Genomic DNA, 23,885 nt, shown 5'->3' on the forward strand with positions numbered 1-23,885 from the left:
TTTCAACATGGAATCGATTGACGATTATGATAAAATAATTGCGATTGTGTCAAATAATTGCGATTTGATGATTATGTAATAACTGTGGCAGGCCTATGCATCATGGCTCATTATGTCCAAAATGTGGTACTTTTCAAGATTTTACGTTCTTGTTTTATTTTTTACGACTTTATCTTTGCTGTCAGGCAGAAACCTCTTATCACCATATTTATTACGACCGTAGGTCGCAGTTTACTATCAGAAAAGTCACAGCATGTCTGGTCGTCCGGACGGGTAACGCCTGACACTGTGGATCCCCTGACACATCACTGTGACATCACAGGTGACATCACAGTGATGTCAGATACTCAGTATGGGCATAAAAGGGATTCTTTTCCATAAATGAATTCTCTACTTGATCATACTACAGCTTCACACAAAATAATCAAAAATAGCAGATCTGCAAGCTCAAAATGCAGCCCGCAGCAACGTGTTTTATGCTTGTAGATCTTCCATTTTTTAATTTGAATCCTGAAAAGTACCAGTTTTGGACAAATGAGGTTTCCACCCGACAGAGACAATTATATATATATACTGTATAGGAAAGATGAAATGAAAGAGAGCAAGACAAAGTAAGAGAGAGAGATATCCCACAGTGCCTCGTGATTCATTTGGTCTCCCATCAGCTGTGTCAGTTCAGGTGACATTAAAAACACCATCAACAATGATGCTTGTGTTCCCAGCGCTGTAATGACCCCCACACCCTCCCAGCAGGTAATTAGAAACGACAGACTGATAGAATGTCTGCGGCATCTTGTATTGCACACAAAGAAGGACCTGAGTCTTGTAAAAAAGAACAGCTTTGTCTGAACTCCGCTATTTCTGAAAAGGGATGTCAGACCAAAGCATTATCCCAAAGGAATAAATTACTTGGCTTCAATCTAACTTTATCTTGTCACTCTAAGGATGGTGATGGCGATGTTGGTCTGTCCATCCACCACTTTGGTCCCAAACAACATTATTATCTCGAAATCTGGTAAAACAACCGAAGCATTTATCGGCAGAAGAAAATCAAGGGTCTTTCAAAGAAAAACACAGCCTTGTGTGAAGTATGTTTATAGCCATGTCATTCTAGCCGTGCACAGATGCTCTCGTAAAAGCAATGCCCCGTTTTACATTTCGTAGCTGGAACTGCGGAGATGAGCCAGCCCTAAGTGCATGTTAATTGGTCCACCCCCTCAAAAAGAAAATGGGGTGGAGGGTGGTGTATGTTCCAACTTTTATTTATTCAAGCACAGATGCACTCATTGCACTGTGCATGTTTCAGAGTAATAGCTGCAGAATAAAAAGCAGCTCTATACTGTACAACTGGGCCTGCAGGTACTGTAAGCTGGAATCAGTCTCCCAGGAGATGGAGAAAACATATCATGGCTGTCAGGTGAAAAAGCTTGTATGTCCAATGTTACTTTTCAGAAAACTGAAAAATAGATCCTGCATGTGTTCCGATGGATCCAATGTAATTTATTATTTAGTCATATTTATAAAAACCCACAGAGAGGGCTAGACTGGTACATACATTCGGCCCTGGCATCTTGGCCCAGAACGGCCCACCACAACTGGCGGGAAATGAACATAAAAGATCTACAAGCGCCCAACGCCTCCAGGCAGTGACGCTTTGTGGGCTTGTATCAGATGTTATATGTTTGGGTGGGACTCTGGGCGACAGTACTGTAATTGGGCTACTAGGCCGGTATTCAGATGATAGACAAGCCAGTGAGCCAATCATGTCTCTCTGCTCTACGGGCCGGTGCTACTGAGGAATTGGCCTTCTCCACTTAGTGGCGGCCCAGCCCCAAAATGACCATAACTATCCTAAAACAGGGGCAAAAATAATGTGTTGGCCCTCTAATGGTCGGCATGCCCGGTATGCCAAATGCCCAGTCCACCCCTGCCCACAGACTTTAACCTAAAAAAACTAAATTCAAAAGGTTAAGCCTTGAGAACGGTTCCTCAGCCACGTGTCCCAAAGGAAAGGAGTACATCTCCCGTTTGTACGTCCATGAAGTATACCCCCTGTCCTTGATGTACAAGTATATACTCTAAAACCCGTTATGCTGAGTGCCAAGTACAGAGGTATTAGGTCCCATTTTTATCTTGTATTTGTATGACCTGTTTGGTGTGACACTGCACGATGAAAACATACAAACATACAAAGTTGAAATACTACAGATACGAGGTTTATGCCTGACGGCGATGATAGCATTAGCATTCAGCAGAGCATAGCACCCACCATTGATGTCTTTGTACTCTAAGAGAATTCTCAAACCCATCATAGCTTCATACACTGTGACTGGCCCCTATGGTACTGTATACACACTTTTCCATGAGAAGTTAATTCCCTCCCTTAAGCAACCACAGGCTGTATCTCAGGATCATAATACTGATTCAACTAGACACACTGAAGGTAGAAGGAATAACTCCTCTGAGAACAAACCGAAGGGCAAAATAAATATGTATTTCAGATAGATACGGTGTAGAGCCGTGGTTCCCTACCTTTTCTTTTCAAATATCTTTTTTGGGGCTTTTCTGCCTTTTTTTTAGATAGAACAGTGAAGATAGGACAGGAAACAGGGAAAGACACCCAGCAAAGGCCGACGGGCTAGGGAATCGAACCCAGGACTTGTTGTCAGGCTACATCAGAGCATAAATATGGTATGAGCCTTCAGATATAGGCCATCGACTCCCTGTTCTCAATTAACCGTTTCTGAATGCAGGGCCCACTTGAAAATCTCTACTATCCTTAGACAATAATTTGATGACCGGCGGAGACTCAAAGAGTCCCAAAGAGGTCTCCTATTGACCATTGACCCCGGTCATCAATGATTGGCTTAGGAATGCAACAAAAACTAAAAACTATCCATGAATCCAGGCTTCATGGGGTGTGTTCTACTTCTTTAAGTCAGTGGTTATAAACAAAGTGGGGTCCAGGGACCCCCATGGGTCCTTGAGGGGGGGGGGGGGGGGGGGGGCAGTTAGGATTGACAGTTAGGAACCAAATGGACCCATATGTCTGTAACTCTGAGTGTGTACAAATGGAACCAAATGGACCAGTTATAATCCATTTGGTTCCATCTGTACACTCTCCATGTTCCATGCGTACACTCTCAAAGTTAAATTAACACTGATGTTGACAATTGGGGGGTCCTTGACATGAAAAGGTTTGAGAGCCATGCAGCGCTTTAAGTTACTGTTTAGTGTTTATTGCGACCGAAGGTCGCATATACTCTGAAGAACCGTGTCGCTTGAGAACCCGCCCACTCAGGTCCTCTAGTGCAGACCTACTTGAGGCGCCAACAATGACATATAAAAAATATGGTGAAGCAGCTTTCTGCTTCTACGGACCGACAGCTTGGAATAAACTCCCACTACACCTAAGACAGGCAGCCTCTGTGGATAGCTTTAAAGCACAGCTCAAGACCTATTTCTTTACTCTTGCTTTTAGCCAGTGATCGAGTTATACCCACAGAGCTATGGGAGCCCTATTCTTCGGCGCCGCCAGAATAGGGCTCCCATAGCTCTGGGGGCCCTTCGGCGCCGCCAAAGGCGGCGGCGAAAAAAAATCGGGTAATTGCGGATATAAAGTCGCCTAAAACGGGTACTTTCCTATATTAAATCATATTAAATCGGGTATTTCGCGGATATAAAGTCGGCTAAAACGGGTATTTCCTATATTAAATCATATTTTTCCTTTCACAATATTAATTCGGGCTTCACATTGGCTATGTTGACAACTCCAGGCAGTCTTTTCTGTTCATATTAACTCACCATTATTGCTCAGCCTCCAGTTCCCAATTCCTCCATCTGATGATCTGAGCTCTGAGCCATCCAGCCAAAAGTTCCCGTTCTGGTAGCATAAAGTCGGCTAAAATGGGTATTTTTCTTTCTCAAAACAAGGCGGGTCGGGTTCATATTTATTTACTAAAAAAAACAATGTCACGGGCACAGGCTACAGTCTTGCTCACAAGACAGCGTTGTTTGGTTGTTTGTTGCTGTCCGAGTGTCCGCCTTCCTTTGCCGTCCGGGCCGTGGCTAGAACAGACACTCGACGCAGTGGTTCCTAGCTTATGGGGAAAGAAAGCCTGGTAGGCGAGGTTAGGGGAAAGGTAGGAAGTAGGAACCATTGCAGCGAGTGTGTTATAACCCGGACGGTAAAGGAAGACTCACACCCCACATTAAATGCGCCTGATTTATAATAATAAAATTAATAGTAGGATTAAACGGTGTGATGTCATTGTTTAGTCTTACTGTCTAACATGTTTATTTAGTATATCTAGTTAACATAAATAATATAAATTCTTCCAATGGAACATAAAAAAAAAGAAAACGAAAAAAAAAAAAAAAAATACACACTTAGAAAAAAAGAGACCCCAAAGGGGGTTGTTGACTATGGGGTCCCAGACTTTAACTATGGGAGCTAAGCCCCTACTGGCTCCCACATAACTCGAACTCTGCTTTTAGCTAAATGTTTAAATCCCTGTGCTGCTAATTGACGTCCGCACTGTTCTGAAATTGTTATTTCTCTGCTTAATTGTAATTATTTTAATTATTTGTTTTTATTCTGTATTTTTTTATTTGTATTTTATTTTTTCTCTGATAAGCACTTGTGCTTCATTTTTTTTAAAAGGTTTTGAAGGTATACCCCTAGCAATAGGGAAGGTTTGGTTTCCTCTGTAGAACAGAGAAGGTATACCCCTAGCAATAGGGAAGGTTTGGTTTCCTCTGTAGAACAGAGAAGGTATACCCCTAGCAATAGGGAAGGTTTGGTTTCCTCTGTAGAACAGAGAAGGTATACCCCTAGCAATAGGGAAGGTTTGGTTTCCTCTGTAGAACAGAGAAGGTATACCCCTAGCAATAGGGAAGGTTTTTATTCTGTATTTTTTATTTGTATTTTATTGTTTCTCTGTTAAGCACTTGTGCTTCATTTTCTGCTCTGTAAAGCGCTTTGAGCTGCATTTCATGTCATGAAAGGTGCTATACAAATAAAGTTTTATTATTATTATTATTATTGAGTGACCTTCCTTCCGTATCCTCTGTGATGTCCTTCCGTATCCTCTGTGATGTCAGCGAGTTGTGACATCACTTCCTGTACAGGGCGGCTACACGAAATGTGGATAACACTATATATGGAGATAGTCCAGTCCAATAGAAAGTAGCCATTGTTAGGCCGGAGTCAATGGCTGTCTGTCTGACTGTCTGTACAGGAAGTGATGTCGATGACATGGAGATGTGGATAACACTATATATGGAGATAGTCTAGTCCAATATGTCATATGGGACTACCGTCATAGTAGCCATTGTTAATCCGGAGTCAATGGCTGACTGTCTGTACAGGAAGTGATGTCACATGACATACTTTTTATGCCCATATATGAGTCCTTCTGTACCACATCTCCATGTTTAGGCAAACTCCACACAGAAAGGCCCTATCGCCAACCCAACCTAGGTGTGAGCGATAGGGCCTTTCTGTGTGGAGTTTGCATGTTCTCCCCGTGTCTCCTAGGGTTGATACCCTCACAAAAACATGAACAAACTCCCCCCAGAATGACAACAACTAGAATCGTCAGAGAAACGCTGTGGTTGGCCAGATGGTCAAGAATTGGCGCGACCTCGCCCTTTAGGGCGAGGTTGCATGTCACCCTGAGGTCGCATTCCACCCTCAGGTGTCTTACTAGTTGGTATTGTTTATATTAATGTCATGTTATCATTCAAATTGAGTGTTTTTGCCAATTATTTGGGGGCCCTCCCCCAAGGGCAAGACACAGAGAAGAGATGTGATACGAGACATGGAGTTGGATTCAAACTCAGCTCCTCATGCTCAATTAGCATAATGGTGGTGTGCATTGACTGGCTGAGCCAGCAGACACCCCCGAGACAAAAGAAATATTAGAACAATGTAAAACTGCCCCCGTTTAACTTTTATTAGATTTCTTAAATGCAGGGAAATCTAGCTGAGCCAGGGATTCTTTTTTGTGTCCTGTTTTATATTCATAGCTGGAATTGGGAGTGAGAGAGAGACATTGCACGGGTGGTATTATAGTTGGAGCTACTCTCCTTGAAGTATGAAATATAATTGTAATAACATAGTATTTTCATCTAAAAAATAAAATTGTCACAGCCTTTATTTTAGCCATGTTTTAAATCTAGCCGAGTTCTTTCATAGCGCTGTCTTGCTTTATGCTCACAGAACTCCTTTTGTGAGGTGATTGGATTTCGTTTATTTATCCATTTAAAATAGCTACAGCCATTGTTGGATTTTGTGTTGTCATGTTGCTGTGTTCTGGTGTTTGTCAAAAAAAGAAAAATGCAAATAAATATATTGACCAAAAACAAAAAAGAAAAGAAAAAATGTCTTTGGCAAGCTAGAACACCTGTCTACTGTAGGTCCAGATGCAAATTGCAGACAGGTGCTCTTTTATGGTGCTTTTGAAGGAGGGTAGGGAGTACTAGGGATCATGGGAGTCACACTTATTGATGGCTGGTGGCATAATAGTAGAATAAATGAATCCCCATGTTAGTGCCGAATCTGGGGAGAATGAGATCAGTGCAGAGACTGGAGACATTTGACTTTGGAATGGCACATTAATCCCTTTGATGCACCTGTTACACTAATTTCCTCTCAGCAGGGGCATCACAAGGGGGGGGGGGGCTATACTTTAGCTATTGAAAAATAGCAGATACACAAGATCTTGTAGATCTGCTATTTTTGAAAAGTTGTGAAAATGTGTGCAAATCTTTCAATATACTGTATTTTTTAAGCGAACATTTGTAACTACAATTTTGCTTCTGGGGTGTCCCTGGAACTAAATATTTTGAGATGGAAGTCCGTGGCCAAATACATATCATTTTGGGGGTCCTTCACATGAAAACGTTTGAGCACCACTGAAACATAGTTTTTTCAAGACTTGCACAAATGTTCATGATTTTTCAAAAATAGCAGATCTACAAGCTCGCAGCGCAGCACTCGGTGCCGCGTTGTGAGCTTGTATATCTGCTACTTTTCAATAGTTAAAGCACAAAATAACGCAGTGAATCCTTGTACGCAGGGACCAGAATTTGGTGCGACACCCCTGCCTCTCAGATTTCCCTCTCAGCTACTCTATGTCAGTGGTTCTCAACCTGTGGGTCGGGACCCCCAGGGGGGTCGCCAAATTATTTTGGGGGGTCCCCAGATGATTAACTTAATGTGCAACATTGTTTTCTCACTCAACAGTAAACAAATCAGCATAACATTTAAGTGTATAGAGAGAGGGTTTATGCACATTTCTAGAGCGACTATTTAAGGACTTTTTAAAACGTCTAATATTTGACAATTTGGCCAATGTTTAACTTGTTTTAGACTCTAAAATGACAAATTAAACATTGGCCAAATTGTCAAATATTAGAGGCAGAAATTGTTGATCTACACGCTCACAACGCCTCGCGTTGCGAGGCGTTGTGAGCATGTAGTTCTGCTATTTTAACAATATAACCGTGTTATACAAAGTGCTCGTCAGGGTGGGGGGTCCCCAGTTAAAATGTGATTATTTTGGGGATCGCGGCCTGAAAAGGTTGAGAACCACTGCTCTATGTCAGTAAAGAAAGGCTACAGACCGGGGTTGCCCTCAACTCTCCAAAGAAACTAAACAGCCCTGCATACAGAGAGCAAACAGAAACATGGCCAATCAATCGTTTTGCATAGTTGTGATAGTCAGACTGTAGAGCGGTTCATAAATCTTTGAGTGGTGCTAACCGCTCCTACTGTACATCTGGCTTTGTGTGTATGTCCGTCCGTCCCACAGAGCTTGGCATTGGTCAAGTTTCGCGGGACGCTTAATGAAATTAACTCTTAAAAGGCACCGCTCACTTTACACTGGGTGTGATTTTATTAATAATATATCAAGACACTTTATGCATTCATGGACGATAACGTTTTCCTGATTCTGGCACAGTGTAATGGCTGACTAGAGATTATTTTGGACATTTGAATGAATCACTCTTGTTTGTGAAACCAACTGAGAAACTGTGTGAAAGAAAACAGTCAATGCAAATCTGCCCTCAATCCCCTCAGTACCCGCTTATCTGACCAAACGTCTCCAAAAGGTTAGTGACACCCACAGCTACAACACCAGAGGGAGCGTACACAACGATCTGATAACACAACCTATTAAGACAAATAATTATGGGTAAATTCTCCTTCAACAACACTGCCACCCAGGTGTGGAATTCCTTGACTACTTCCTTTAAAACATGTAGCTCGCTGGCCTCCTGAAAACTCACCTTTCAGGAGGCCAGAGGCGGATGTAGTTATCACTTCTCGACAGTTGCTATTTGTTATATCCATGAATTGAATACCAAGGACTTCCGACATAAAAAAAGACTGTAAAAGGACTTATTTGGGATGCTCCTTTTTGGCAAGGTGTTTAACTGTACTTGTACTGACAATACTGTTCTCCATTTTTGTCAAATAAAATACTCAATCAAAAGTGGAGAGAGAGAGAGAGAGAGAGAGAGAGAGAGAGAGAGATAGAGAGAGAGAGGGGAGGAGGTGGGTATGCAACTCTTCAAGACAGTTTAGTGTGCGTAGTGTTGTTCCGACACTCATTAGTCAGACATTGCGTTCGTCCAACTCTCCCCATTACTAACTTTATCTCTATCCCTAACCGCACACATAGCCACGTAGTAACATAATGAGACTTCGTAATGACGTATTCCTCCCGACAGTTTACCCAAAGTTTTTTTTTTTTTTTTTTTGAGTGGCACAAAGATGAATAAAACATTTTCCACTGAAGTGTTTCTATGTGTTTTCCCCCCTTACTGCCGCTGTTGTGTGCAATGTAGGCTACTACTTTGAAACAGAAAAGGCCAGTGGCGTTCTGCCGACCACCCACACACACATGACTATGAGACAACTGTCTGGGTCTTATCCTGACAGCTGCCATTAAGTGATGGGCTGTCATAACGCCCGACAGAAACACTGCATAATTCAGTTGATTAGCTCACCCTCTCTCCGGTTAAAGGAGTCATTCAGACCAAAACACATATAGGCTTACATCTGCCTTTTATCATACCCCTTCATACCTGCTTTAGTCGATTTTTTTCATAGCTGCCCCTGTTGCTAGATTTCGCGGGCCCTCTCATAACTAACAGAGTAGATAGTCTTTAGGCTAGTGCGGTTATTTCTTTAGCTTCAAAGTTAGTATTTTTTTATTGGATTGTGTTTACACAACGTCCTGAGACCAACCAAACTGCTGTTTTGACCTCACAGGCACCCATACTTGTCAAACAGACGAGAAGATCCTCTGCTCCTCCCCTCCCTTTCTAGGCTCTCCTCTCCCTGCTCTGGTGCAGAGCAGAAGCCATTTGACAAGTAAGGGTGCCTGTGATTGGTCTCGGGACGTTGTGTAAACACAATCCAATAAAAAAATACTAACTTTGAAGCTAAAGAAATAACCACACTAGCCTAAGGACTATCTACTCTGTTAGTTATGAGAGCGCCTGCGAAATCTAGCAACAGGGGTAGACGAAATCTAGCAACAGGGGCAGCTATGAAAAAAATCGACTAAGCAGGTATGAAGGCAGATAAAAGGCAGATTTAACCCATGTGGTTTTGGTCTGAACGACTCCTTTAAATCGGGTGCAAATAACAAATAAAAAAAAATACTAAACTAATCAGATGGTGTAATATTAAGTGCTGTTACTGTAAAAATAAATTGTCTTATAAATACAATAATTAACGGACATGAATTCATAAAGCATAACTCAACTCAACTCAACTAAAATAATTTCATGGTATAAATAAATAATTGGGTTTATAATTGATTCATGTAAGGTTAAAAAATATATATAATATTAACGTGATTAAAACACAGAGAAGGAACAAAGGTTCCTTGCCTGTCTGTCACACCGGACTGCTAGTTGATGGATGCTTGATTACATGTCATTGCTCACAGATGGTGCAAACAAGTTTATTCTAAAAGTTATGAAAATATGTCTAAAATAAAGACAGGCGGTCAGAGACTCTTAGACTCTAAGAACAACTTAAGAATGAAGAAACCTCTTTTCAGAGCGGGCAACAAGGTATTTTATGTTTTGATTTTTCTTTGGTGTGGACGCTGTCTTTGATGGACACCACACAGCGCATTGCGATCTTCATGTCAGTTGCATTTTTATTTCATGTGGGTCAATGCTTTGGTGGGTTTTCTGATTTACATTTGTGTTTATTATTTTTGTGTGAACCTAGTTCTCACGGCATGTTTGGAGGAGAAGAGAGGAGGAAACATATGCCAGTTTTATAAAGAAGTTCTTTATAAAACTGGCATTTGTTTCCTCCTCTTCTCCTAGAACCGACTCCAACCTGACGATACTGACTGAGTTGACAACCAGGTTGCAACGTATAGCTTGGAGACAGAGGAAAGGTGGCTTAGACACAGAGTGAGGGAGAGAGAGACTTTCATTGCCGCGAAATACCTGCCACAGAAGCAGCAGTAGAAAGATTACACACTGAAGTCTCTCTCTCTCTCTCTCTCTCTCTCACTCACTCTCACTCTCAAAATATCTAATGTGGTGTGAGAATGAGAGTATTTAATGTGTCCTTGAGTTTCAGCAAGTTGGCTGGACACAGGAGAGGAGAAAGAGAAACAAACTGAGAAACTGCATAAGAAAGAGAGAGATGGCATAGCTGCAGGGCAAAGTTAAATTAAAGGCAGCTTAATGAGCGTCCTCATAAGTGTCTTTATTGAATCTCACTAAAAGATATCAAAGGTTTTCAATTACAGTGACTCTCTCTCTCTCTCTGTCTCTCTCTCTCTCTCTACCTTTTAGGCTCTTCTCTGAACTCCATCATCAACATGATCTCATAAGCCAGCCTATCTATTCCAAAGTCTTCAAAATGCTCCAGAGACTATAGTCTATAATTCAGTATTTTAGAGGAGCAAGCTGTCATCTTTCCACTGGAAAAGCTCTACTTCAGACCAGAATATTATTCCAGGACATTCACACTCAATGTTCTGCTCTGGCAATTGTGTCCTAGCAAGGCTTAGACAGACAGCTAACAAAATGAAAGTCCAGACAAACTGTTTTCCTGAGAGTGTAGTTTACTGGGAAGTTCTCCAACTGAAAACAACAGAAGAAATGTATTTTACCAAGGCATAGCATTTTTAACATTGAAACAATGAAATACAGCCTTGGTTCCAACTAAGTCACCTTTTAACCATTTTAAGTGTTTATCTGTTTTAAGTATTTTACTCTTTAGTGTTTTTTAACCTTTTACAGTAGGAATGTAAATTATGAACTATATGTTTTTCTAAAGCTCACCAAGTATGAATATGAGCCCAGTACTGTTACTACACAACCAGTTTTAGAAACTCAGAAACCATTACAGGTGATATACAGCATGTTGAAAATAGAGGCTTAGCTAATAGTAGTGGCAGCATGAAAAACAACAAACAATACTTTCAATAAAGTCAAACTCAATATCAACAAATGTAAACAATCATTATTTGTCCCCTTTATGGCACTGTTGCTAATCTGATACTCACAGATAAATCTACTCCAAGGCTTAGACGTGCAAAAGCAACTGAATTGTACACTGCTAGTGTGGCATAGTGGTATGATTTAAGGTATTGCCAGACAACGCCAGATGTAGTGATACGCGGAAGCGGGGATTGAACCCGGGACTCCCACTCGCCAGTCCAACGCACAACCAGTCGTGCTAATAGGGCTGAGCCCGATTAGCAGGGCTGTTGTCGCTGGTTCATGGCTGGTACTAACTGTGGGGTGCTACATTCACCCCCCAGGTCTTTTGGAGCGCGCCCTCGCGCTTCACAGTTCACGCCGCAGACCGCCGCACACGACGTGCCACTGTTCCTCCTCACGAGGACATTACGCTCCTCATCCTGCCGACAACACCAGATTGTAGTGAGACGCGGAAGCGGGGATTGAACCCGGGACTCCCACTCGCCAGTCCAACGCACAACCAGTCGTGCTAAAAGGGCTGAGCCCGATTAGCAGGGCTGTTGTCGCTGGTTCATGGCTGGTACTAACTGTGGGGTGCTACACTTGCATTCATGTGGCTCAGAAAGTAATGGAGGATAAACAGGAAGTGAAACGTGACCTCTAGTGCAGTGAGGTATTAGTGACTGACTGATTGACTGTCCCTTGTTTATTTTTCTCCACAATTTACAGCCATTGCGCCAATAGTTTCCTACCCCCACACATTTATTTAGTAGACTAGAACAGCTGTGACAACTGCTGTTGTATATACTTCTGACTCAACTGCCAATAAGAGTCCCCAACTCCCCACCAGGAGGACGTAGAGCCTTCACCCTATGCTCCTCTGGCCCAACACTCCCTGCTGATAGATGGTTCAGTGAGTGACTACTATATCCTGGTTGTTCAATTATTCTGTACACTCTCCAGTGGTGTAAAGTAACTATGTACATTTACTCAAGTACTTAAGTACAATTTTGAGTTTTGATTTGTTTTTTGTTTTTTCATTACTTTACCTACATCTCAGAGGCAAATATTTCAACAAAAAAAAAAAGAATTGAGTTATTATTACAAAACATACAGTAATCACTTCAGCCCTATATAGGCCTACATTTTGGTCGTGACCAGAATGAATGGATGACTGGATGATCATTGTTGGAAATGAAGAGTGGTTTGGTGGCAATCATCTATTGCAAGACACTTGCCGCCCTCAGATCGATGAGAAATGCCACATCTCCATCAAGACAACTGAATGCTTGGTTCCAGGAGGCCGATTTTCATCATGGTGTAAATGTCAATGACTTGATAATTAAGACATGGGAACATTATCCCAAATGAGGATTCTAGTAAAAAGACATCAATGTATCTAAACATACATTAGGGGATGAGTAGGCATTGTAACATCATTCAAGTTTTGAATTGTAAACACAGGTGAAATATATGGCATTTCTTCAGGAGCAACACTGAATTTGGAAAATTACAGCATTTTAAAACTCGTTTTGTTGAATGATTTTCCCAATTTCCCTAGTGAATGGTAAAACTCCCTGTGTGCTAGGGTCCGACACTCAAATTGCTTGTGATTGATGATAATAGTTTTATTTCCATAGCTATGTTCAATCAACAGCTTGGAAGAAATGTTGTCTGAGGTGATGCAGACACCTCTATATAATCCCATTCTGAGTGGCTACAAACACATCCAGATGGCAATTGATCCATGAAGAGACTGAGAGATGGCACATACTTTGTCTACTGTGTCTGTCTGTCGAGAGAGACACATTATGTCAAAGAACATGGAAGGTTGGTGTAAAAATGAAAAAAAGGAAAAAACTAAGAGCGCAGATCTGAGGTAAAACAACTGTCTGTCCAGCACTGAATACAGTGTGTAGTGGGCAACATTCACAAATCACAACAGAGCCGCAGCGAGTACTTTTTCTGTTGTTTTTTTTTTGTGTCTATAGTTAATATTACTCTAATAGACCCCCAGGTGTGGTTATAATATGCAAATATGTCTTCACTGTGTATTTTTGGTTTCTTCCTGAAAGCTCGATTGAAATATGCCGCTTTAATGACATCATACAATCATCTCCTCCCCCTTTTTACCATTCAGCAACATCTGTGGGTGTGGCTAACTTCAGCTGGGTTACCACCCACTTGAAAACCAGGTTTCCAGGTTTCCAGGTTATTTAGTTTCCGTCAATGATAAAAGGTAGTAGACGAACATTCCGCCATAGTTTTAGTCGACAATGACATCAGGGATCTTCATATATGGACATAAAAGGGATACCCATATATGGACTGTCACTGTGATATCACCTGTGATGTCACAGTGACAGTATGAATATCCAGGGTTAGATTTTTTATGAGGTGATGTCACGTGACATCACTTCCTGTACTGACTGAAAGAGGGACAAGCTCACTTCCTGTGCTGACGGACAAGCTACGACATTTCTGGTATACTGCGACCTTCGGTTGCAATAACCACCACAACAAAAAAGACTATAACTGGATGATCATCGTTTGAAATGATGTGCAGATTGGTGGCAATCATCTATCACCAGACATTCCGCGGCAATACCACCCTCAGATCAATGAGAAATGCCACATCGCCATAGAAGAAATTGAAGGATCGGTTCCAGAAGGCTGATTTTCATCACAGCATAAATGTCAATGACTTGATAATTCAAGCGATAGCCTACTTCAACACTACATTAGACTGTGACATGGGAACGTTATCCCACCTGAGAATGATTGGCCTTAGCCTTGCAACGTAATTCCAGTTGAAGCAGTTTTGACATTCAGGTGAATAAAGTCCTTTCTTCACGTTCATTGTATTGTATACAACAATAATACAGCGATTTATACATTCTGCAAAATAGAAATACTCTGTTACCAGTAAAAGTCTGGAATTCTAAATGTACTTGAGTAAAAGTACAAAAGTATTGGCATAAAGGTTCTAATTATGCGTGCTCAGTACACAGAATGTCCCATTTCAAGTTTTCAAACATACAAACATCTTTTGAAAATAGCAGATCTACAGTACAAGCTCACAATGTGTTGCATCCCACGCATTGTTGTGCTTGTGAGCTTGTAGATCCACTATTTTCAAATGGCCAAAATGTATAATAGGCTGAAGTGGTTAATGTATGTTTTGTAATAATAATCAAAATCTACAAAGTAACTAGTAACTAAAGTGTTCAAAATAAATACATGTAGTGCCATGTAAAGTATCAAATTTGGATCCTAGATGGAGTGGAGCAAGCGTGTGGACTTTGATAGCCTATAGTCTGAGGTGAAGGTTTACCATTTCTTCAGGTGATAATTAATGGCCACTGGCGAAATAATTCACTCATTAAACAATAGATCTGCCACACTTCACTAGTACTCAAACTGCGCATGGTCAATCGGTGACCACGCACATGCGCGTATACGTGTGCATGTGCCGCGCGTGTGGGAGGTCAGGGAATAACTATAGATGCCATCCAAAAAAATCTAGAACACACCACCGATGCATGTACTACGTGCAGGCATTGACACTAAAGCTTGCCCACCTGCCTCCGGCAGGTAAATAAAACTCTTGGGCAGGTGAGGTTTGTTTTCAGGTTGCCCGACCGGGCAAGTGCTCATTTGAGAGGGTCTATAAACACAACACCAGATATCTGTCTAAACACCTGAACGTGGACGAGCTGTGTTCTGGTCTGTGGATTGTAAAATAAGAACACTGTTTGTGTTTACATACAATGTGCTGATGTGTATTCAGTTTTAATCCAGGAATTTAGTCAACAGGGAGGCATCATAATAACAGTTCAACTGCCACAGCTCATTGTTGGCAATGGCCTTCCTGGAGCCGAACTTGCAGGATGCCATTAGGGAAGGCCACGGAGGGCCAGAGAATCTGCAGACTGAGGGAATTTTAATCACTGCTGCTTAAAATGGTTGGCAGAGGTTCAAAAGCCTTGAGTCTGACCAATAGATGTAAAGGCCAAAGAGTCCAAGTGTGGCTCAACGCCTAATGATTCGCACTGTAAACGTGTGCGTGTGTGTGTGTGCGTGTGTGTGTGTGTGTGTGCGTGCGTGCGTGCGTGCGTGCGTGCGTGCATGCGTGCGTGCGTGTAGTACTGTGTACACAAAGTAACTAATGTTTGGCGTCATGGAGCAAATGCCCAATTCAACACTGCACAACAGATGTGCAGGACCATTGAAATCTGAAAAAACAAGTTAATGAAAAATTCTTATGACGACTCAGGAGCACCATGTGAGCTCGGAGTCAGGAAGGCAGATCAACTCCCTGGCAGCCAGAGGCCATCAGGAAAATGGCCGGGGCTTCATTGTGAGCAACAGGTGTTCAACCTGACACCTGGGAGGTTCTTAGAATAACTTTGAAAATTCCACACCTAAGCCTCTACAGAGACTGAATAAACAAGAACTCATCAGATGGACAAAATACTCATGAAATGCATCTAAAGCAGAATAAACCGTGAGGGAAATACAGGGATAAGAAGTCAAAGTGTATTTATACAACACCTTTCCTCTGCTCACATTGTAGATATCTAGTGCTCAATAGAGCTAGCTTTTCAACCGAGAAAGCCCTACTTTCTACAGTTTCACCATCACCACATCATGAATGTGAGGCTGGAGCGAGGCTGGCAATTCAGGGGCTGGAGCAGGGGCTGGAGCCAGGCTAGACTATGAGTAAAGACAAAGACACGAGGATAATATGTCTGCAGCAATATTTCGCAATGAGTACTTATCCTACTTTGCTTTAATCCAAATCATGGCTTTGCAAACATTTCTCTTTTTTCCGTTCAAAGTTAAAAAGAAAAGAATAAAGAAAAAGAAAAACAACACTTTTCATCAATTCAAAACGATTCCAACAGTTTCTTAAAAGTATTTGATATATAACCTAATTAAAAATTTAATAATTTCCATAAATAAATTAAAGCAGTGAAAATAGCTTGGAGCTAATAAGTTTCAGTCACGGGCAAAGATCTGATCTCTCTTTTGTGTCTTGATCTAAATGGTGTTTGTACAAAAAATGCAAGAGCAAGTCAAATGAATATACAAATGAAACGACTTCAACAACCTAATGTTGTTTGTGTGTTCTTGTTTGTTGTATTATTCCTCCAATCAGGGACGTGCAGACAATGTGAGGCAGGGGCTGACATTTCTAAAAGGTCCTTTTGGTGAAAATATCGAAAATAGCAGACCTCCAAGCTCACAACACGAATGCAGCGCGTTGTGAGCTTGGAGGTCGGCTATTTTCGATGCTTGATACCACACTAAACTAAGCATAATACAGTAAATACTGGAGAGGTGGCACACTACAGCATGGATTCTACACAGTAAGGGCAATTCTTTCAGCATAAGAATCTGTATTCAAGTTCAGGAGAGTTTGGACAAGGCAATTCTCTTGAGTGCTGCCTTCATGTGTGGCATGGAAAGGGGGAATTTGCATTTCTTTCACCATAGTGAAAACTGCATTCATGGTCTAGAGAGGGGACTTTTTACAGACTTTTTACAGACAGATAAAAGGGCAGGGGCTCAAGCCCCCTTTGATGACTATGTGTGCACGTGCCTGACTCCAATTATTATCACGGAAATGCTATATGCATGTTGTATTAAAAAAACAGTGAGCCAAGCCAAATCAACAATTACTGAACATTCAAATGTTTTTAAATATAGGCTATATATTTGTAAATGACTGTCCATAACCACACTGCACATTTACAGCCTTTTTACATTTCCACCCAGGACTGTTTGAATAGGCATCTATTGCCTTTTTATATAATAAAAAAAAAGAGAATGATCATGACCTGCGACCTGGTAAACAGTTCCTTTGTGATAATTCACTCTAGCTTCAATCTATTCAAAGGAAACATTATCAGTCATTTCAGCTCAACCCTGTGATTAAATCCTGGTCCAGTCTGACTCATCCAGGGGCAGAGAGAATAATTCTAGCTGTGGTGTTGAAGCCTGTCATGCTATTCTGCTTTAGATATTCCTCTGATCCATTTCCAAGTAAACAGAAATTGTGGAGATGCTGGTAAGAAGCTTTTCAAGCCATTCACCCAATTTCCCCAATAGCCCCTTCCCAGAAAGATAAAAAACTAACAAACTATCCTGTAATAAACGCCTCTAAAATTATGTTTCCAACACAAGTTGTTTTGTATGATTGATTGATTGATTGAATACTTCATTAGTCAGAAATGTAAACAGCACTTGGTACAGTAAGACATTAAGGCCAAAAGGATAACGCAAAGAAAATGTGTTTCCATTGTGTATTCATTTCATCAACATAGCATAAGAATATCACAACTTCTGGATTATTTCAAATTCCTACTGGTGTATTATAGTAGGCCTACCTGTGAATGATCGTGTAATTATACAACCTTAGTGGACCATTCATTGATAGCCTACTATGTTTCCATGCATCTTCGGTAGGGCAACCGATAAAGGGCAACTTCAGATATTTACATGCAATATCAATTGCCTTTTTAAAATGTAAAAGTATATAGAAATGTTAATTTGTGAAAATGCAAATTTTCACCCAAAGAGTAAGATTGCCTTTTGTCTGAATTATTCTTTATTTTATGAAGCAGCTGGGTCGTATTAAGTCATATTATTTTATTCATGTCAGCACTCAGTCTTTTCCCGAGACACTTCATCCCCGTGATGGTGTGCATTTAAATCAGAACTGCTGCAGCATAAGCTCAGACTGCCAATACTTTTTATAGCCATATATCAGTGAGCAATATTTTTCAATGTATCCAGCAGGGTCTGACGATAGCCAAAGGATGCCATCTGCATACAAAAATAATCCATTTTCTCTGCATCCTGACATTACTCCTTTTGATTCCCACTGTGATTGCAAGGGCTCGAGGAAAGAGTGGATCTCCTCACCTTGTTCCTCTTGAGAGATGAAAAGGGAGGACATTTTGTCCATTGGTGACAACTGTCCTCAGCTCTGTATGGATAATCTTTCTCCTTTTTCTCCAGATAGTGTTTTGATTTGTTGATGACATGTCTCATTTTGTGAAAAAGTTATGCTACGGTATGTTGATGAATTTTGAATACATACCATTGTTTCCCGTTGAGATTGGCACATTTCCTGGGGCAAACTGCCCAGATCACACGTCACACGGGTCCTCTTACTGTTTCACTCTTAAAAAGCACCTGCGATGTAGTGCATTTGAAACTGCATTGCACTGCACAACATGGGGTGATCACTGCTTGCCTCCTGTGAATTGTTTTGTTTATTTTCTGTTAATTTCGTTGCTGAGTGAGGTCAGCAGACAAAGTGAAGTGAGTGAGATGAGAAAATCTGGGTGAAATGTGCCAATCTCAAGAGGAAACATCGGTATAGGAGTCAGGACCACAATGGAAACAAGTACCCAGGACTTTTTTTGTTATCCGTTTAGCTTTAATGTCTGACTGTACCAATCAATCAAATCAAATAAAAAGCCTCATGTACGCATAAAGCACCCATCCATTATTTCTCCGATATACATATTATCTGCAATCTGCACCCACATTGACATAAACTATTCATTTCATACAGTCAGAGTAGGCCTACAGTACTCTGAGAAGGCCATTTGTGAATGCAATGTGGACACACCTTAACCTGACTCCGCCAGATGGTGGCGTGTTGAGTTCCTCTGGAACCGCTCAAGGCAACCGCTGAAGGAGGCGGTCCATCAAGCTATTTGGCAGGTGATTGGATTGGGCCATCTGTCTATCACAGTCTGGGCGTGCTAACTCCAACCACTCATATTGACGTGTCTGCATGACGTATAGTAGCTGCGCCGGCAGGAAAGTAAACACTAAACGCAAGTCTCTTTTTTCAAACTCAATTTCACGTCGCGGTCCCCCGATGGGGATCGAGGCAGGGCACGGGGGACAGCGACGTGAAATGCGTTTGAAAAAAGAGGCTCTGAGTAGCTCATTGTAGCGGCAGAGATTAATAGTGAAAGAACTACAGTACAACTGCAACAGGCGCTTCTCGATCGCGTCACATCCGGTCTCGCTCAGATCCAGAGTACCGTGGCTGCCGCTGATTGGTTCAAGCCGGGCGCTGTGTGGTGTAGCACCAATCTCTGAGCCGTTCCAGATGGAAGTATGAGGAACTCAATACACCACCATCTGGTGGAGTCAGGTTAGACACACCTGGCAAACGTACTCAAATCTAACAGGGACACGTGCTGTTTTGTGTCTTACACTTGGGGTATTTTGTAAGTATGTATTTGCAGATCATCTGACGGAAAACATCTGATGGTGCGTGGAATTTATCCGGGGGACGGTTTCAACAATTTGAATGTATATGGAACAATGGTTGTGTAACAGCTTAATGTGTAGAAGATGACAACATGATTACTGGCTGCTCTGTCTCGCCACACAGCAGCAAAGCAAATAACGTTTAGTCAATTCATTGAAGCCTGTCGCTTTCACAGCAGAACAGAACACAGAACTGAAATACTTCTGCTGGTGTGAATTCAGCGTTCATCTGTTCAGTCAACATTTGATGCTGTGGTGTTGCATGCCTGGCACTAACATAGTGAACATATTGTGGCTGGGGTGGTAAGGATCAGGACATAGGCTACTGTATGTACTGTAGGTTCAAAGGTTCTGGATTTATAGTGCGCCCCCCATCCAGTTATTACACTGGCACGGGGTGCATTCTGCAGAAAGAGAGAAGAAAAAGATGACAAGATAAACTAGGACAACAAGAACTCAGTCGTACTGCCAGTCAGTCACAACAGGAGGGAGTAGAAACTAAACACACAACCAACAAAACAAAACACCACGTTGTAAAATTGCCTCTGAATAGACAATTGTATTGGTTCCGGCGTATTCTATCTATTTATCCATCCATCCATCCATCCATCCATCAAATTGAATGCTTCACTGGGAAGCAATCTAATCCTGGACATTTTCCAGGTTTCAAGCATTAAATAGCTTCTCTAACTTGATTCTTAAATGGGGTGTCTAACTGCCCAACGTGTCCTGAAGTTTGATGTTAGATCAAAAATTATTCAGCTTGTCTGGGTCTGAATCTATCTCTGAAGTATAGCATTCTGAATACAAATTATTAAACACCCAATTGGTATCCTTTACTGTGTTAGTGTCTATCGCTCCCCTTTTCTTTTTAAAGCAATAATTACTTGGCTGGCCTCTTTTTGCTTGAGCTGTCTGACCAACAGTATGTGCCTGATCTTCCCCCATTAAAAATAATACAGAGCATATTCAGTCCTTTTGTGATACATCTCATTTAAGTCAAAACTTCAAAGTGCAAAGTAATGACTCCCTGTAACTATTAGCTTTTTTTCCCTTCCTTCCATTTTTCCCTTGTCTACTTTTCTTTTTATTAAAAAAAAATTGTATTCAAATACAAAATAATCTAACACTTTTATACATTTATTATATTTATTACACACATTTATAAATGCTTTACATGCCTCCCAGACTAGGTGGAGGGTTGGATGTGGGGTAAATCCCTGGGACATACTAGCATCATCGCCAGGGGGACGTGTACTTGTACAGGTACATCAAGCTGCCTCACGCTGCATAATAAATAAGGGATAGGCTCCTGCCTTAAGGGCCACATGGCTCAGCAAGTCTTACTTGCAGTAGTCTTGAAATAGAGTTTACTGTATTAAGTCGATTTATTGTGGTTATCAGTTACTGTAGCTAGACAAAATTCCACTGCATGATCTATGAGAGCAATGACACCACATAACAATACCAATAACAATAGAATCAATCATACTTTAAAAATAATCCATTCTTGAGTGGGATTTGTGCTTAGGACCGTAAAAAAGTACTAATTTGATTTAATCTCCAAAAGTCCACTAAAACCTAGCTAGTACTAGAGTTCTCAACAGGCCTGAAATTAAGGCCCGGCCCTAACTGGGCCCTAACTGGGCTGACCCGAGGCCCTACCCGGCCCGAAAACGTTGGGTCGTGTCGGGTATGGTCGGGTTTGGAAAGAATTTAGTAATACAATAATAAAAATATATATTTTCTTTTTTCATTGAGCCCGAGGCCCTAGCCGTCCCGACTAATTAGCATACATTTTACACCCTACCCTACCCTAAATGTCAGGTCGGGTTCGGGTATGGTCGGGTTCGGGCAGAATTTGAGAACTCTAGCTAGGACTCATTTAATCTCATCTCCAAATGTCCACAACACCTGGGTCCTTTATGTCTTAATGTATCAGGGCAACCATCTTGGTCAGCGGTACAACGTGGCTCTGATGCCATTCTGATATTTCCTCAAATCGCACGCACAGTTTTGCACAGTTTTTAATTTTTGCACTGGCATTTCCACTGCATGCAGCCTCACAGCCACATGTTGTCACAGTTGTCACAGCACGAATGTTTTGGTTAAAAAAACATGCTTCACCCTCTCCCTGTCAAAAAAAGATGAAATCGTTTCATCCTTCAGATGCTCTCATCAATGACATTTCCACATTTTTTTGTCTGAAATTCCTGTCAGATTTTTTCCGTATCGTATATAGGATGAGAGAGTCAGTGACAGGGATCCATCTCTTCCTGCCATTTGGACTTTAATTGATATCACCATGGGGGAAATGTACTGTATGTGTCATCACAGCATGAAACACATGGGCAGATACGTGTAAGTGTAAGTGTAAGTGTAAGTGTAAGAGAGATACAACTAAGATTAATGAAATGAATCAGTCCTCCTGCTGTGGCTCACTGGCAGTGTGCACAAGAAATTTGGCACTCGATCGGTCCAACGGTTTGCGAGATTATCTCTGGGAACACAGACAGACAGACACACAGACCAAAGGCCCTATTGTATCGTCTCTGTCGGGTGAAAACCTCATACAGTATGTTATTTTTCAGGATTCAAATTTTTAAAAAAGTATCAGATTTACAAGCTCAAAACGGTCACTTTTTGAACAACTCTCTTGTATAATGACGAAGTAGTACGGCAATTTTATTTATTTATATTTGTATTTTTTAAACCAGGGGTCTTCAACAGGGGGTCCGGGACTCCTATGGGGTCCTCAGAGTTACTACAGGGGGTCCTCCAAATCTTTGTGTGATAGAAGTATTTTTTTTCTCCTTTTCTCACTTGAACCATAGCCTCCATATTCGGAGAACTTTAGCCAAAAATAGCAGATCTACAAGCTCACAACACCTCGCGCTGCGAGGCGTTGTGAGCTTGTAGATCGGCTATTTTTGGCAAAGAGGTTTGGTGTAGAGGGTAAAAAGAGCAGAACAAGTACAGAGTGAAAGGTCAAGTTTCTTAAGTATTGACGGTCAAGTGGTTAAATATCTGAAAACACAAATTGACATGAATCCAACATACACTGATGATTGTGCTGTCAAAAGATGAACCTATATGGAATCTATGTAAAGGCTGTGGGGGTCCCTGCTTCGTCTCTATCTCAACTAAGAGGTCCTTGGCCTGAAAACGTTGAAGACCCCTGTTTTAAACTATGGAGATACACAGTTTCTGTTCGACAGCCATGATGACGACATCATGCCTCCAGGTACAGTATGACTCAAGGTCATGCGTAGGCCCCACGGTTCACTTAGAACATCCATGCCGCCCTTGAATCCCACTCCCACGCTCGGCGCCGACGACGCAATCACTATTGGAGAGAACAGATATTTGGTTCCTGAGTGAAGTGACGGTGTTCCGTTTAGCCCCTGGCAACGTCTCTGGAGTGGGTACATGTCAAGCAATTTATTTCGTACAGTGTCCTCCTCTCCTGCAGGGCATAGTGCACTTTTTTTCTTTTTCTTCCAAACAGAGGCGGAAAACAGTGCTGAATACAAAAGAGCATCCTCAGACACACTTTTATACTAAATGACAGTCTTGTCAGTGTTGCCTCCCCCCTTCTGTTTCAAATCTAGCCTCTACTGTCCCTCAAGAGGCCCTTGGTTTTTCTTTTTGTCTTTTTATGCCAGCCGACAGTCGTAAATAAGAATATCATTGGCGCGGTGTCGGGCGGAAAACTTGTATGTCCAAAAATGCGTAGCTTTCAGGAAATGTAATCCAATGTAGTTATTATGCAGTCTCAAGCTTTTGTTGATACTTTTTATTGGTTTGATATTTATAAAACCCACCGGTATACAGTACAGTAGGCTACGTAACCACTTTGACTTGCAAAATGTTTAAAAGAAAGTGAAAACAGCTGATCTACGAGCTCACAACTACATTGTGAACTTGTGAGCTTGTTAGGCTATTAGGCTATTAGGCTATTTGCATGTCACTCTTGCACAGGCATTCATTTACACAAAAAAGAGCTACTGGTATATAGCTAACTGTTATCAAAGCCATTGGGTAGAGGAAAAGTATGAAATATAGAGATACAAGGTTTCCGCTTGACAGCAATGATGTGCTCTTAATTGTAT

At 41.5% G+C, this 23,885-nt stretch overlaps 1 protein-coding gene across 1 annotated transcript in view; it reads right to left on the minus strand.

The window, feature by feature from the left end:
- Positions 1–23,885, minus strand: part of LOC308293038 (uncharacterized protein) — a gene marked incomplete at both ends in the record, with an annotated part of 240,708 nt that overhangs the window by 202,492 nt on the left and 14,331 nt on the right.

The sequence above is a fragment of the Nannobrachium achirus genome, assembly GCF_963921795.1.
Source record: "Nannobrachium achirus genome assembly, chromosome: 10".
In the NCBI taxonomy this organism is placed as follows: Eukaryota; Metazoa; Chordata; class Actinopteri; order Myctophiformes; family Myctophidae; genus Nannobrachium; species Nannobrachium achirus.